General features: G+C 42.3%; 1 long non-coding RNA gene across 1 annotated transcript in view; it reads right to left on the minus strand.

The window, feature by feature from the left end:
• LOC310745652 overlaps nucleotides 1–5,227 on the minus strand; it is a 74,250-nt gene extending 69,023 nt beyond the window's left edge. Inside the window, exons 1-2 of the long non-coding RNA XR_014540281.1 lie at nucleotides 4,576–5,227; nucleotides 849–4,342 (exon numbers count right to left, since the gene is read on the minus strand). This is a non-coding gene — a long non-coding RNA (uncharacterized lncRNA). The remainder of the gene's footprint in view (nucleotides 1–848; nucleotides 4,343–4,575) is intronic.
• Nucleotides 5,228–14,553: the final 9,326 nt, after the last annotated feature.

The following is a 14,553-nucleotide window of genomic DNA, read 5'->3' on the forward strand; positions in this document are numbered from 1 at the left end:
ATCATTACTTATGGATTAGAACCCTCCACCAGACACAGAACCCTCTTTTGCACACAATATATATATATATATATATATATATATATATATATATATATCTTCGTATGTATCACCATGGTGGAGATCTTAGATCCCAACTGTACGCAGATCAAGATCTCCTGTTGTTTACAAAGTAGTGGTACTCTAGTTCCAGTTTCTTTCTCTCTCTAGACAACTACTTTCTCAGGTGATCAAACCTGCAGGAGTTCTTCCCTCTTAAGCCCTTGTGGATCAGACTTTATGGGTTCAGTCCTAGGCTGCATTGCTCCAATCCCTGTTAGTTTGGCTCCTCTCCCTACCTCCCTTCTGTCTTTGTTCATTTTACTTGGATTAGTTGGGACTTGCAGAGAAGTGCGTAGTGCGTGCATCTCCATTTGAATGGTGGTTCTGTGCAACTCAGGGCTCAACCCACTTTCTGCCTCCTATCATCGCCCTTTCTCCAACTCCTTCTAGATAATCAATATAGTAAAGGTAATGGGACCCCTGACCATTAGGTCCAGTTGTGGCCAACTCTGGGGTTTCCTGTTCAGGGAAGTTTTTAATATTTAATGCTGTACTGTTTTTAACACTTGATTGTTTTTAACAGAGTGGCTGGGGAAACTCAGCCAGATGGGCGGGGTATAATAAATTATTATTATTATTATTATTATTATTATTATTATTGCGGCGCTCATCTCGATTTATTGGCTGAGGGAGCCGGTGTTTGTCCGCAGACAGCTTCCAGGTCATGTGGCCAGCATGATTAAGCTGCTTCTGGCGAACCAGAGCAGCGCACGGAAACGCCATTTACCTTCCTGCTGGAGCGGTACCTATTTATCTACTTGCACTTTGTGCTTTCGAACTGCTAGGTTGGCAGGAGCAGGGACTGAGCAACAGGAGCTCACCCCGTCATGGGGATTCGAACCGCCGACCTTGTGATTGGCAAATCCTAGGCTCTGTGGTTTAACCCACAGCGCCACCCGCGTGGTCCAAAAGAGCCAGGGGTGTCTGACCCGCAAGAAGTTGCGATAACACTAGTGAGCACATGCTGAGGACGATCTCCTGATCTGCTGCAACCCTGTCAATGAGAGCTTCTCTCCACCCTCCTGACTTGGAATATGCTGTTCTCATTTCAGTCGCCCTCTCCCTCGCTGACAGTTGCACAGGTGCCAGTGCCCGCTTTGTAGCAACATGTATTTCCACTCCAACCTTCCTCTTTAACCCAATTTGGCTCCTTGCATGCTTATCTGACGCCTACCATCGTCTCCATATTTGGCATCATACCCCTCCTACCTCTACCACCTTGTGAGATTTAACCGCAGTGTTGCTGGTTGAAATCTAATGCCGTCTGTGTAAAGAATCAATCTCTATATTTTGCAATGAATTCCATTCTCTTTTATCCTGAAACATGGTCTATCAGCTGGTTGCTGATTTCCCCTGCTATATGTGGAATCTACCTGTACTCCAAAAACATGCGCTGCTCATTGTACATGTGAAAACCAACACAGGATGTAGACAAGGGCATAGAGTAGCGTTGCTCCTATTGGCCAAGGAAATCTTTGATTTATGTTGGTTGGAGTAGTTTCCATCATGTAGAAGGTGCTGTAACAATTCATGCTAAATACTTGTATAAATAACAGTGTAGAATATTTAATGGAGACTGTTTAGTGTTGAATGTTTTTCACTGTCTTCCCACAGATGCAGTAATGCAGATTAAGAGGCACATTTGTGATATTGTCCATCTGGAATCAATGCTGGAATCTCAGTGAAGCCTAACACCCTCTTTAAACGAAACCTTAATATGCAATTTTTCAGTTCATGCTGAAACTTTATATCTGCATACCATGGCACTGATTTTACAGCTGATAAAGAATATATGTGCGTGTTTCTGAGATGAAATTGAGCTGCTAACTGCTAGTTTCCATTAAAACAGATCTGGGAGGAACAATGGGGGATATCCGACTAAGTTAGAGCAGACCTGTTAAATTCATGGTCTTGTAACTTGAGTCAGTCGGTTGAAGTGGGTCTACTCAGACTAATGCAATATATCATTCCATATGACTGGATCCTATCATCAGTGCTGGGAAACCAGATTCTTCAGCTAGCCAAAATAAATTGAGAAAGTTCATCCTGGGCAACCTTGTTTCTAGCAAATGATTTATTTTGCGCCAGAAGTTAAACAGAAGAGAGTAAACAACCATCTCGACTTTGGAGCATTTCTTTTTTCATATCCTAAATGAAATTTGCAGGGTTTGTTAGTGTAGGCTGTAAACCTGAGCCAGAGAAAGAAAGATGCAGAATTAAAGAAGTGGAAGGGACCTCAGAGGGAATCGAATCCACCTTTTTGCTTCATGCAGGCTCTACAGTCACATCCCTGATACATTTCTGCTTGGCCTTTGCCTTTCCCACATTAAGCAAAATACCCCCAGGGAAAGGGAGCCTACAATTTTCCACAAATGAACAACTCTTACCTAGGAATAGAAGGATCAGTCCATTTCAATTCTCCCAGCTTACAGCCAAGAAAAAACAGGTATACATTTCAAAATCAAACAGTGCAAAACTGATTTCATAATAACAGAATAAAACAACAACACAGTAGCACGTACAACAATGTGCAAACAACAATGACACTTCAGTACTATAGATATAACATCAACAAAATCCAGCAGCAGAAATAAAAAGGGAGCGTGACAGTTTCACCTTGGACCTAGAAACACCCCTCCCATGTCACTGTTCCCTGTCCGTCTCCTGCAGAAACTTCTTATAAAGCTTCCAAAGGCAACAGGTGGGGAAGCTGGGAACACCTGTCCCATGATGTTTCTCTGTTCTCAATATTTCTGCAGCACTTTGCAATTTTTCTTTAAAAAAAGATCTCATGAAAATTTATCAGCATTTTAGTACAAATTTCTCTTATCGTGTGCAGTTTTGACTAAAATATGGCAACCCTAACTCACCAAACTGGTCACAGTTAGTAAATGTTCTATCTTAAAATATGGCATCTGGAACTGGACACGGTATTCCAAATATAATTTGATTTACTTATTGTCCTGCAATATTTAGATTTCTTGATTAACTGAACAAATTATACTGCTGGAAAAAGCTTGGTGTAAGAAAAAAAGAACATGCGAACATTCAGCCTGTCATTTGTTCTTGCGATGCTGCTGTTTGTTCACTATACCTTGAGCCATTGTATTTCTTGTTCTACAGGTATGGCAGGATATTTGAACATCCCTGTTGCAAAAAAACCCCAACCAAAACCTGATTCCCCTTTCTTGGAGGTGGTGCTTCTAATAAGTGATTCATTCGTGACTTTTTTCAAAGTGGTAATGAAGGTGTTCAGATGAGGTTGTAGTCCTTTTTTACACTTCAGTATTACACTGGTTACCAGCTCAGCGAAAGTTCAGGAAGAGATTTTTTAGACATTGGGGGTGGGGAATTAATTAGGATCGCGGAGCGCATAATAATTCTTTTGAAACATCTGAAGCCTGTCAGAAAGTAGGAGTTACCTGTTTGCTGCAGACTAGAATAACAAAGAACGTTGCTAATTGTTTAGCGGTCAGGCTTTCAAATCTGTCAGGAACGGGACCAAAATAGTAGTTGGGGCTAAAATGACATCCCTATTAAAAACTCACAAATCTGACCCACTAGCCAATTAACAGGCAATTGCTGGATTGAACTGGTAGAGGATAGGTTTCTGAAACATTGCAGAACTGTTCCTTTAGGCAGGGCTTGCAGTGGTCTGTATTCCATTCGAATAGTGTTGGGACATTAAACATATTAGACTTCAGAATGTGATTGATCAAGTTCCATATCTGAAGCCTGGCGTATTTTTCAGACCCAAGTAGTTAAAATTGAAAAATACTGATGGGGTCATTGACTGCATCCTTCGGCTAGTGAAATATACATCTTTCGCTAGCAGATATAACATGATGAATGGATCAGCTATTCATTTGAGACCGTGGTTTGATAGGAAGCACTGGGCCTGTGGAATTTTGGAACATTTATTTTGACCCATTTCTTGATGTTTTAGATATGCCTTTTGTTCTATGTACAACCCATTATAGATTCGTGGATCATGAAGTTTTTGATTTGCGTGTGATTTCCCCCCCCCCCCCAATTACTCTTATAATTTTTGTAATACACCTCTGTGAAGTTATGGATTCCAGAAAGCTTATGTAATTGTCTGGGAATTAATTTACCAATAAACCAATAGCACAATTCAGCCAAAGTCAAGCACTGATTTAAATGAGAGAGACTTGAGGTTAACTCTTCCAACAGAGAAGCAGTGGGAGTTAAAAGCACTTAACTTTGGCTGGATTGAGGCCTTACAGTGGTACCTCGGGTTAAGTACCGGACGTCTGTTCTTAACCTGAAACTGTTCTTAACCTGAAGCACCACTTTAGCTAATGGGGCCTCCTGTGGCCGCCGCGCTGCCGGAGCCTGATTTCTGTTCTCATCCTGAAGCAAAGTTCTTAACCTGAAGTACTGTTTCTGGGTTAGCGGAGTCTGTAACCTAAAGCGTATGTAACCTGAAGCGTATGTATCCCGAGGTACCACTGTATTTTCATAGAATCATAGAACTGTAGAATTGGAAGGGACCCCTAGGATCATCATGTCCAACCCCCTACAATGCCAGAATCTTAATTAAAGCATCCATGACAGATGGCCATCCAACCTCTGCTTAAAAACTTCCAAGGAAGGAGAATCCGCAACCTCCCAAGGGAGACCGTTCCAATGTTCCACTTCAGGCAGAACAGAAAATGGCGCCCTCCACGCTCACACACTGCCATGGCTGCCTCTTCCACACCCAGCCACTTCCTCTGCTGAATGCCCGCTAATGTGCCCGCCTCCTCCACAACTGCCTACCACTATAGCCAGGCACAGAGGAAGTGGCGACAAACAATCAGGTAGAGGAAACAATCAGGTGGTGTACGGGCAATCTATCCGGAAGATATTTGTATTTCGAGGAGTTAGTTATCTGACTTGGCTGCCCTCTTCCTGCCCCCTGTTCCTTCCTTTTCCCTATCTTTTGTGAGGCTCTTTGATGCCTGAGAACAGCCTTTAATGTCCTAGTCCTAACCTGTTGGAAGGAAGTGATATTGCTGGGTACAGGGGTACCTCGGGTTAAGAACTTAATTTGTTCAGGAGGTCCGTTCTTAACCTGAAACTGCTCTTAACCTGAGGTACCACTTTAGCTAAGGGGGCCTCCCACTGCCATCACACCGCCGTCGCGCGATTTCTGTTCTCATCCTGAAGCAAAGTTCTTAACCTGAGGTACTATTTCTGGGTTAGCGGAATCTGTAACCTGAAGCGTCTGTAACCTGAAGTGTCTGTAACCCGAGGTACCACTGTACATTCTTTGGTGTTAGACATTGTTTGGAGAACGTGAGGCACTGGGAGAGGTAGCTAATGAATGACCTGCACGTAGCTAGTCTGGCAAACCACACAGGCCAACACACTAGCTATCTATAAATCAGATGGTGCTGGGCATAGTTTTTTAGATGCTCATGCACGGACTGATGGCTGCAGGGCTGTGCAAACTAAGGCTACCTGGGGAGTCACTTCACCACTTCTTGAGGGCTTCTAAGTGGCAGATTGAGGTGCATGCTTGGTATATATATCTTGCAAAACTCGTGCTTTGTATTGCTGCTGAATCTAATTTTAAAAGAACCACCTTGCATTTGGCAAGCCAGGTGGGCACGGGTGACACCGGGTGGGCCTGGTGGAAGCTGGATCTGCTGTCTGTGCCAACCACCTCAACTCGCCTCACGGGCAGGCCAGCCCTGTGTTTGATCACCTTTCCCTAGAAGGTTTGCTAAAATGGCAGTGGGGAGATTCTCTTTCGCAGCAAGAAAAGGAAAGCCGCCAGTGCAAATCATGATTCTGCTCCACCGAAACTTCAAAAGTGAGCCTGTGAGTTTAATATATAATGAACTGAAGAAACTTCTTAATTACACATTCCCGAAAAAACCGGAAGCCTTTCTATTAGGGATCATAGGGGAGGAAGTTAAGGAGAAGGACCATAAACTATTCCAATATGCTACTGCAGCAGCTAGAATACTGGTAGCTCAAAAATGGAAATTACAGGAGACCCCAACGATAATGGAACGTCAGGCTAAATTTTTTGAGTATACAGAATTAGCTAAAATGACCTACAGAATTCGAGACCAAAAAGGGACAAAGTTTGAAGAAGAGAGGGGTAAATTTGTGGCATATATAAGATCTAACTGTAGAAATTTAAAGACTTCAGCAGGGTTGATATAAATCCTGTGATGTGTATGGAAGGTGAATAAGAATCTACAAGAGAAGACATATATTAAGAAAACCGAAGCGGGAAGGAAGGAAGTCTGGGCATGAATATACGCAGTGTAAATAAGATGGCATAAAATGATGAATGTAAAAGATTGTTTTATTTTGTTTTATTTTTGTTTGTGAAAAATTTAATAAAAAGCAATTTTTTAAAAAAAGAAAGTGAGCCTGTGAGTGATCACTTCATGCGTTGCTGTAGAAAGAAAAAGAAAGAAAAAGAAAGAAAGAAAGAAAGAAAGAAAGAAAGAAAGAAAGAAAGATGCCTATAAATTTGATAGAATCAAGCCATTTTGATTTGACTCGGGTTGATAAATCTTTGGCATACTGGCTCAGCAAAGTTTACTGTCCCACTAATAGAGTATCTTTAGTGCATTAAGTAATTCAGGCAGAAAAATGCAGATCATGCGTCGTTAATGTCAGCAAAGAATCCTTCATGCCTGAAAAATTACCTTGTCAAGCTTTCTTCGTCTCTTTCCATTATGAGGTTTGTAGCCTAAATGTTTCTAGCCTTGAGGGACAAGAGGTTATATTGTATCCAATATTATTTTCAGTGTATTATAGTTACTAATAATTTGGAATCATATCACCCATCTTGGGATTTTCTGTCTGCCCTTTGACACTCTGCTAACCAACTCTGCAATGTTAATGAATGTGTCAAGACTGCGAGAAGGATCCCTGGTGTGCAGTGGTTCAGCAGAACGCAAACCTGAAGCTTATGTGCTTAGAAAAGAAGTATAATTTTAATTTGCAATAAATGTATCAGAGGGGTGACCAAAATATGCCTGAGAATAAAGTTCAGCAGTTGACTAATATTTGAAGTTTAATGTTTTATTTGCATTTTCTAATCTAACACCGCACACACGCATTCGCTAAAATTGCATTAGTCCCTGTGCACAAGAACTGAATCGCGTCGCAAAAATTAATAACTTCCAGCCGGTGAGTTCATACTTCAGGGGGGATTGACTCTCTTGTGCAGCCGTGTAAAAATATTTCATAATGCTTATCTGTCATTTCTCATTCCGTTTAGAGCAGGAAATGTCATTCCCAAACCAAATCTGCATCTACCTTGCACAAGGCGGCAAAGAAATAACAATTTACTAGTAAATACCGGCTTTCACACTGAAAGCAGAGATGCTTCCCCTTCACTCCCCACAGGATGGCCAAGGGGGTGAAGGAAGAATTCCCATGACCTTCCATTCTGTCAGGCTGCGAACTCCAGCCCTGCTCTGCCCCTCTCAGTCTAAGAACCGTTGGACGGATGTAAACAAGCATCTCACAGCTTTGCAGCCTTTGGGAGACAGGGCCAGCCCAACTCATTTTTCTGCCTGAGGTGAAGGACAGGTTCATTATTTAGAACAGGATTGTCCAATGCACAGCCCAAGAGCTGCATGCAGCCATCAAGGCCATTTTTGGTGGCCCTCAGCAACGTTTGACCCCCCAGCCCTTGCACTGCCTTCCTAAAGGCACTGGGCTTTGGGAAAATAATAATAATAATAACTATTATTATTATTTATTTATTTATGTCCCGCCCATCTGGCTGAGTTTCCCCAGCCATTCTGAGCCGCTCCCAACAGAATATTAAAAACATGATAAAACATCAAACATTAAAAACTTCCCTAAGCAGGGCTGCCTTCAGATGTCTTCTAAAAGCCAGATAGTTGTTTATTTCCTTGACATTTGAGGGGAGGGCATTCCACAGGGCGGACACCACTACCGAGAAGGCCCTCTGCCTGGTTCCCTGTAACCTCACTTCTCGCAGTGAGGGAACCACCAGAAGGCCCTCGGAGCTAGACCTTGGAGCTGAATTATGGGGGTGGAGACGCTCCTTCAGGTATATAGGACCGAGGCCATTTAGGGCTTTAAAGGTCAGCATCAACACTTTGAATTGTGCTCGGAAACGTCCCAGGAGCCAATGTAGGTCTTTCAGGACTGGTGTTATATGGTTTTGGCGGCCACTTCCAGTCACCAGTTTAGCTGCCGCTAGAGAGGTAGGGCTTTGACAGGGTCCTGCCTTGTTAGCACTTTCCCAGCTTTGGAAAAGAGGTCGGAAGGCCCTGCCAGAGCTTCATGCCTCCTTCCCAAAGCCCAGCACCTCGCTAATCCAGCTTTGGGGAGACAACACAAAGCCTGGGGTGTGTGTGTCAAATTTTGGCCTTGCTCCCCCCCCATGTGCAACAAGGGAGCGTGCGGCCTCGGGTTCCGTGTAGAAGTACTCTTGCGGCCTACTTGGTATGAAAAGTTGGGCTGCCCTGATTTAGAGCTTTGTTTATTGCAATTATATCCCCACTTTCCCCCCAAGGAGCTCTCTAGGTGGTAAAATTCACATTATTTCTCTGGCCACTTTTGCCTCTGCCCTTGCCTGCTTTGGCCCCTGGCTCTCCCCACCACAGGCTTGGTTGTCCCCAGGGGAATGTGGCTGCTAGGCCACGAAAGATTCCCCACTCCCATTAGAGACGGAGGTATCTTAGTGAGCTCTTGAGCTAAGCATTCTCTGAATGGAATCCTAAGTGCAGATGCTTTGAGGTTTCATTGTTGCTTCCCTTGTTATTTTTGGCCATGACATTTGTCTGCCTATGGTAAGGAGTTTTCATAACTTGGTTGAGAAAAGGCTTGCACTCAAGCCCTCGAGCTATGTCAGGAGTAAGACTCGGAAATGTACTTAGAGAGTGTCAAAGCAAGCGAAATGAATTCACTATGGCCTGACCTTTCCTTTCACTCAATTTTATTTGGAACAGAATTCTGCCTCTGTACATCTAGGATAATAGCACAGTGGACTACACAACTCAGTGCTTTTCTTTTCAAAACATCACCACCTCATTGTATAGCCAGATTCACAAGTTATTTGTTAAGGTGCCACGCTTGCATTGTGATTTATATTTGTTCTGTGCTTAACTTGGTGAGAAAGACCGCTCCATTTGAGTTTTGCAGTGAACTTGCATGCCCTTGGGCTTTTCCTAACACCATTTTAATGCAAGGGGAAGTACCGTATTTTCAAATATCCCTAGCAGACTGTCTCATATTGGCTGCTAATGGGCAGAGCCTGCCTTGAGTTTTTAATTTTTGTACAACGTAGAAATATTTGATGACTGTGGTTCATTATTTTTTAATTTATTTATACAATAACCTCCACTGCATTATGGGGTATCTTTGGGAGAAGAAAAAGCTAAGGAGTAAACACTACACAAATCCAGAGTGGAGTCCCTAAGATGCTAAGAAGGTGCCTTGTATGTCTCCTGGCAACTCCTGCAGCCAGGCTGATGCATATTGCTCTGCTTTCCTTTGGATCACCTCAGTGAGGCTGAGAAGGGGGTATTGTCGTCTGGGCAGCCTAGGACCTCCATACACACTGCCCAGGCTTGCGCCCCAGGGAGGTCACTTTACATACTTTACAATTTATTTACGGCTATTAGCCCATAAAATATGTACAACCATAAAAACACAGGGACATAAAAACAGATATATCTGACAACAGAAGGTGAACACCACGATGCAAGGGTGGGTCATTGAGCAGAGCCAAGTGACAGCTTGGGGCCAGGAGAGCTCCAGGGGACGGATCACAGAAAAGGAAAACTGAAGACGAACTCCGACATGCACTCTCATCATAACAGTCCGATTAGTTTTGATGTTGTTGTTTTTTGGTGGTTTTTGAGTGTGAGATAACCGCATTCAGAAATCTCGCCACCTGCAGAGTTACAGAAGGATCTGTATCCTGCAAAAGCAGTGCGGCGTGTGACTCAACAGGCCTGCCAACCAAGCGCAGTAAAGCGAGGTCACTTCAATACTGCTAACACAGCGGTTTGACTTCACCCTTGGAGGTGCACTCCATTGTCTCTCAAAACAGATGCCAACAACAAGCAACAACAATACTATTACAGTGGAACCTCAGTTATTGAACATAATCCGTTCTAGAAGACTGTTCGAATTCCGAAATGTTCGACCGGCCGGCAAATTCCTTTTAAAAAATGGAGAAATGTGCCACGGAAGCCATTCGACTTCCGAGGTGCATTCGAAAACAAAAGTACAGTACTTAATTCTTTCTGGAGGTCCGTTCTTAACCTGAAACTGTTCTTAACCTGAAGCACCACTTTAGCTAATGGGGCCTCCTGCTGCTGCCGCGCTGCCGGAGCACTATTTCTGTTCTCATCCTGAAGCAAAGTTCTTAACCTGAGGTACTACAGTGGTACCTCAGGTTACATACGCTTCAGGTTACATACGCTTCAGGTTACACACTCCACTAACCCAGAAATAGTGCTTCAGGTTAAGAAATTTGCTTCAGGATAAGAACAGAAATCAGGCTCCGGCGGCGCGGCGGCAGCAGGAGGTCCCATTAGCTAAAGTGGTGCTTCAGGTTAAGAACAGTTTCAGGTTAAGAACGGACCTCCGGAATGAATTAAGTACTTAACCCGAGGTACCACTGTATTTCTGGGTTAGCGGAGTCTGTAACCTGAAGCGTATGTAACCTGAAGCGTATGTAAACCAATGTACCACTGTATTCACTTCCAGGTCGTCAGCGTCCGGGTTCCGAATTGTTCAGCTTCCAAAGCGCTCAACAACCAAGGTTCCACTGTACATTGTTGTGGTTTGTTTAGACCCTGCTGCTATTTTTGTATTATTCTTCTTAGCTACAAGCAGGGCAGCAGGAGTAACTGAGCTACAGGGAACCAACAAATTGACCACTTTCAGTTGCTCATATCAAACTATTTGCAAACCATTTTCATGTGCCCACAGCCCCTTATATAGTTCCTTCCTTTGTGTACTGGCAAATCAAACTAGGAAGCCTCTAATTAACTATAGACCCCCTTTCTTTGCTCTCTGGGATGAAAAGCATCCTCTCCCTGGGATGTTTTGCAGAAGTGGCTTTGTGGAAGACTTGCTGAGGTGCACTGAGCAGGAAGCTGTCCTGGCAGAAGGAAGATGTTCAGTAGAACATGCCGAGATCGTTAAGAAATCCACCACCAAAGCAAAGAACTCCCCCCCCCGAAGGCAGGAGGGGGGGGAAGAAGATTTTAAAAGTGTTTCCCTGCCAATTTAAAAGAATTGGATTAAGTATCGCTGCTCTTTAACCTGGGATCGGACTGCCGGAGAAAAGGAACCGGCTAAGGACTGTTGCTATAAGAAGCTAAAAAATATCTCAAATTGACTTTGGTTACTTCCAATTTGAAACACTGTTTCTGTGGTATTACAAAGTTACTTACAGGACACTATTGACTGGGATCCCCTTGAAAAAGGAAAGAAAAATTGAAAGGGACTAGGAAACTTTTATTCCTTCTTTTTTGAAGAGTGTGGGATTACTTTGAGAAGCATAGAACTGACTCTACGCCCCCTAGAGGACCTACAAATTGTTTCAGCAACAAGTGGAGTTTAAAATTTGAGAACTTTGTTTGTGAGTTTCAAAGTCTGGGAATGACCTTGACTAAAAGACTTTGTTATGGCAGATGGTAAAGAGAAAGGGGAGTTACAAGAAACAACCTTGAGATCTGGCAGACAATACAAAATTGACACTTACATGCAAAGAAGGGCTTCTGTAACAGGAGCCTCTGGAACTATAGTGGCTGCAAAGCCAAAAGTGAAAGTAATGTCTACAGAAGAATCATTTGCTAAGGTATTGGAGAAGATAAATGACTCTTTGGAGGAACTAAAAAAGCAAGGTGCGGAGACTAAATTGCAAGTTGCTGAAACTAAAGTACAAGTTGCTGAAACAAATAAAAAAATTGAAGAAATCTCTGGGAAAATTGACCTAAATACTAAAAGTATAACTGACCTAGGGAATAAAGTGAACTCAAATGCAGAAGCAATTGGGAAATTATTGGAAGATTCATCTATAACACGAAAGATAGCCGAGGAAGCTAAGGAAATTGCAACTGCTGCGGAGGAAAAATTTCCACCAGTTTACAAGAAATTGGATGAATATGAACTGGCACTCTCTATGCAGGATATGCAACGCAAGGAGAGGAACCTGAGGATCAGACTTGTGCCGGAAAAGGAAGGAGAGAACTTGGTGGATGATTTGACAAAAGAATTTTCTGATTTTTGGAAGCAGGAGCTGAAGAAAGAAGATTTTAAGATAGAAAGTGCATTTAGATTGGGAATAAGACAGAAGAGAAATCGACCCAGAGATTGTCTTATTACCTTAAGATCAAAGGAGGAGCGAGATAAAATATTGAACCTGCACTACCAAACAGCCCTTCGAATTGAAGACTTTTTTATTGAGATCTTTAAAGACATCCCTAAGAGTATCTTGGACGCAAGAGGACATTATAAAGACCTGGTGACACTGCTGAAGAAGAACTACATACCATTCAGGTGGGAATTTCCCCAAGGCTTGTCTTTTAAATATAAGGGAAAGAAGAGAAGAATAAAGACTGTAAGTGATAAAGACAAGTTCTTGGGAGAACACGAAGAAGACCTACAGAAAGAGACATTTCCAGGACAAGGGCATCCATCACTGGACACGAACACGGTACCACCGACAGACGAGGAACAAAAACAGGGAGCTGTAGGAGGAAGGAGTAAATAATCCCATCATGGCTCTGCAACTTCTAACCTGGAATTGTAATGGCTTAAATATTCCCAGGAAGAGAAAAAATATATTTCATGCCTTAAAGAAAGACCAATTGGACTTGATTTGCCTACAAGAGACCCACGTGACAAGAGCACACAGAAAATTATTAATAAATAAAAGACTGGGACAGGAATTTATATCTTCAGACAGAGTAAAAAAGAGAGGAGTGGTGATCTATGCAAAAGAAAAATTGCAACCGAAACAAATTTTTAAAGATGATCAAGGAAGATATTTGGCAATTGAAATTCAATCTCAAGGAGAGAAGTATTTGATAGTGGGAATCTATGCACCAAACGAAGGGAAAGCTGAATTTTTTAAGAAGTTGCATGAAATTTTGATGGACCATATGGATTACAACTTAATTTTGATGGGAGATATGAATGGAGTGGTTTCAACAAATATGGACAAGGCACAAAGACAGGTAATAACAAAAGATGGAAGACTACCAAAGACTTTTTTTGAAATGACTGACAATATGGACTTGATTGATATTTGGAGAACAAAACACCCATTAGAAAGAGAGGGAACCTTCTTTTCTGAAGCCAAAATGACATGGACAAGGATTGACCAAATCTGGGTGACTAGCAGTATGGCTCCGAATATAAAAAAAGTAGAAATCTGCCCAAAAACTTTCTCCGACCATAATGCTGTAAAGATGGTGATGAGGCAAACAACAACTGGTTCCTTCAGATGGAGAATGAATGACACCTTATTTAGAGACGAGGAGATCTGCAAGAAGGCCCAAAAAACCTTGAAAGACTATTTTGAAATCAACTTAAGGTCTGAAGTAGAAAAAAGAATAGTATGGGACGCAAGCAAAGCCGTGATGAGAGGGTTTTTGATTCAGCAAAATACTTTAAAGAAGAGAAAGCAAAATGAGAAAAAGGAGAGAATTTTGGAAAAGATAAAAGAAGGGGAAAAACAATTAAGATCGAAGCCAAAATCCCAAGAGATTCTAAGAGAAATCAAATTTCATCAAACACAATATATGGAACTGATGAATCAAGAATTAGAGTGGAGAATTAAACAAATGAGACAAAAGACTTTTGAATCTGCTGATAAATGTGGCAAGTTACTGGCTTGGCAAATAAAGAAGAGACAAAAACTCAACACGGTAACAAATATAGAAGTGGAAGGAAAAAACAAGCAACCCAGCGGAAATTAGGAATTGTTTTCAGAACTACTTTAGACAACTTTACACACAAGGGCCGCAAAAAGAAATGGACATACAACAGTTCCTCGAGGAAAATGGGCTGAAAAAGGTTTCGCATGAAAGTAAGATAATATTGAACCAGGAGATATCAGCACAAGAAATAGAAGATGCCATTCAAGGCATGACGCTGGGCAAATCCCCTGGACCGGATGGACTGACTTCCAAATACTACAAAGTTTTGAAGGAAGGGTTGATACAACCTTTGAAGGAAGTCTGCAATGAGATTATGGAGGGGAAAAGGGCACCCGATACGTGGAGAGAGGCCTACATTACACTTATACCAAAGACAGAGACTGAAAAGACCCAACTTAAAAACTACCGACCCATCTCGTTATTGAATGTGGATTACAAAATCTTTGCTGATATTTTGGCAAAAAGACTGAAGAGAGTTTTGATGGAGGAGATTCACGGGGACCAAGCGGGCTTTCTCCCAAAAAGGCACTTGTCGAAC

Source organism: Podarcis filfolensis, assembly GCF_964270895.1.
Source record: "Podarcis filfolensis genome assembly, chromosome: 12".
Classification (NCBI taxonomy): Eukaryota; Metazoa; Chordata; class Lepidosauria; order Squamata; family Lacertidae; genus Podarcis; species Podarcis filfolensis.